The sequence below is a fragment of the Petaurus breviceps genome, unplaced genomic scaffold (genome assembly GCF_028583685.1).
Source record: "Petaurus breviceps papuanus isolate PSGF00001 unplaced genomic scaffold, PetGlider_PUasm1.0 91133, whole genome shotgun sequence".
NCBI lineage: Eukaryota > Metazoa > Chordata > Mammalia > Diprotodontia > Petauridae > Petaurus > Petaurus breviceps.
Window position 1 is genome coordinate 43,964,187 of NW_027187419.1, and position 3,084 is coordinate 43,967,270.

The 3,084-nt window shown below is 40.5% G+C and overlaps 1 protein-coding gene across 1 annotated transcript in view; it reads left to right on the plus strand.

Annotated features, from left to right (window-relative positions):
- Window positions 1-3,084, plus strand: part of BARX2 (BARX homeobox 2) — an 80,252-nt gene that overhangs the window by 74,359 nt on the left and 2,809 nt on the right. The gene's annotated exons all lie outside the window — the stretch shown is intronic.

The following is a 3,084-nucleotide window of genomic DNA, read 5'->3' on the forward strand; positions in this document are numbered from 1 at the left end:
ACACACACACACACACACACACACACACACACACACACACACACACAGTAAAGGGAGAGGGAATTAATTATGGGGGAGAATATTAAGGAAAGCATAGTATAAATATGTTGGGCTTAGATTTGAAGGAAAATGGCTCATCTAAGAAGTGGTGTCGATGAGAAAATACATTTCAGATGCGGGTGTGCAAAGACAGGGATGGGAAATGGAGTGAATATGAGGAACAGTAAGAAGGCCAGTCTGGACTGTGAATTATGTGCTGTATAGCTATGAATGATAAATCAGGGAATGGAGGTGGATTTCAGGTTGTAAAGGGTCTTAAATGCCAAACAATGGAGTTTAGATTTGACTCTAGAAGTAAAAGACAGTCATTGGAATTCATTAAGTGGAGAGTTACATAGGAAGACCTTTACTTGAGGAAAATCACCTTAGCAGCTTAGGACATATTGGAGAAACGAAAAACAGAATTAGGAATTAGAAGGCTACCTCAACAGGCCAGGCCAGAAAAGAGGAAGGCCTGAGGTAGTGACTGTATGAGTAGAGAGAAGGGAACCCATGGGATGAATGTTATGGTGATAAAAATAACCAGACTTGCCAAGTCCTAGGATATATGAAGTGAGAGAAAGGGGGAGACATCAAGCATAATCCCACAATCGTGAAACCTGGTGACTGGAAGGATAGGAGTAGCCCTTGAAAGAAATAGGAAACTTCAGAAGTAGGGTGGATTTGGAGGAAAAGTAATTAATTCTATTTTTGACATGCTGAATTTGAGGTTCCTATGGAATATACTGTTGGAATCTCTAAGAGGCTGACGAACCTTACATTAGTTTCTTTTTGCCAATGTAAACTTTGAGTTTTTTGAAGAATTTCTGAATTTTATATTACCATAGGAAATTTAATGCTACTGAAAAGACATGGTTTAAATAGTCCTCTTACATTTTTTTGGGAAAAAACCCCAAATGTATACTATTAAGTGCTTCCTTCACGTCAATTCCCAAGAAAATCAATCAGCCTCAAACCGTGGAACAGATGTTCAAGTATGCTCTGGTTGACAGGTTTGGGCCAAAAGCAATCATTTTATGGATCCGTAGACTATTAGATTTGGAAGATACCTCAGAGACCATTTAGTCCAACTCCTTTTTTTTTTTTATTAGCAGGGACACTGAAACTCAAGAGAGGAGAAATAACTTGGCCAAGGTGGTACCTCACCATTTAGTTAATAAGTATTTGAGCCCTGAGAATGCATGGTAATACATTTAACCACCAGGATGCTAAAGGCTTAGCATGGGGTACATTGACTAGAGGACACTGGTAGGACTTGTCTGTGGAAACAATGGAAATAGAATTCTCTCAGCTATCCTTAAGACTGTAAACTCCTTGAGGGCAGGAACTGATTGTTACTTTTTTTTTGTATCCCAGCCACCAAGCACATGTTTGGCTCTTAGTAAGCTCATTGACTGACCCATCTCTGTTCTTGTATTTGCCTATGTAATTAGTATAATTAGACTAAATCAAAGGGTTTCAGAGCCAGGCACAGGGAGAATTGGTCTCTGCTGACAAATAAAAAGGCTTTGTATTATCCATGCTTTTATCTCTGCCTCTGCTCAAAGTAACAGTCTCAAAGTTGGAAAGGATCTGAGATTCCTGGTCAGACTCATACCTGAACAAAAGATTCCCCTGAATAATCCCCATCAAATGATCGTCCAGTCTTTACTTGAGGGAGTGTATGACTTCCTGAGGCATCCCTTTCCACTTTCTGATAGCCCTAGTTAGAGAATTTTCCCCCTTTAAGTTTAAATTTGACAGCTAGGTTGCATAATGGATAGAGCACCAGGCCTGGAGTCAAGAAGACTCATCTTCTTGAGTTCAAATCTGGCCTCAGACACTTATTAGCTGTGTGACCCTGGGCAAGTCACTTAACCCTATTTGCTTCAGTTTTCTTATCTGTAAAATGAACTGGAAGAAATGGGAAACCACTTCAGTATCTTTTGTGAAGAAAACACTAAATGAGGTCACAAAGAATGAGACACGACTGAAAAACGACTGAACTGAACAATCATCTTTCTAGATTTCATTCATAGTGCTTCCTCTCAAAGACTCTGCTTTCCATTCAGACTGGCCTGTTTTCTGATTCCTGCCCATGACATGCAATTTCCCACCTCTTTGCCTTTGCAGAGGCTGTTTCCTATGCCTGGAATCCCTAGGTCCTTTAGTGGCTCAGTCCAGGTGCTACCGCTTGCTTTGGACCTTTTCCCCTTCCCCCAGTTATTAATGTTCTCCCTCATCCTCTAAATTACTTGGTATTTATGTTGTATAAGTTTGCTTTTTATTTGTTTATTCATGCATTCATTCATTTTAAAAATTTATTTATCAGGGCATCTAAATAACACAGTTTATAGAGCACAAACCCTGAAATCAGGAGGACCTGGGTTCAAAGCTAACCTCAGACACTTAATAGCTTGGTCACCTTGGGCAAGTCACTTAAGCCCAATTGCCTTGCCCTCCCCCCTGGGGGGGGGGGAATTATATATATATTTGTCTGTGCATGTGGTTGTCCACCCTCTCTCCAGTAAACTGTAAGCTCCTTGAGGGTAGAGACTGTTTCATTGCTGTCTTTTTATCCTAGCCATAACAGTTCTTGGCACATCGTAGGTACTTAGGAGCATAGATGTAGAGCTGAAAGGAAACTTAGAGGTAGATTGTACACTTCTTGAGGGCAGGGACTATCTCCTCAGCACTTTGCACGGTTCCTGAAGTTAGTGGGACTTTACTAGATATTTGTCTATTGATAGTCTACCTTCTGTAGGGTTTGGGCCACATAACTCCAAGTTTGTCACTCTTTCCCCTATGCCATACTGATCAGTAAATGTTATTGAATTGGATTCGTAAGGTAGAGGTCTGATCATTTTACTCCATTACTGAAAAGTCTTTAGTACTTCCTTGTGGCTTCTAGGATAAAAACAAATGTCTTGACTTGACATTTCAGGCCTTCTGTGTCTGACTCTGATCTACCAATTCCAGCTTCATTTGAATGTTAGTATCCTTCCTTCCTTCCTTCCTTCCTTCCTTCCTTCCTTCCTTCCTTCC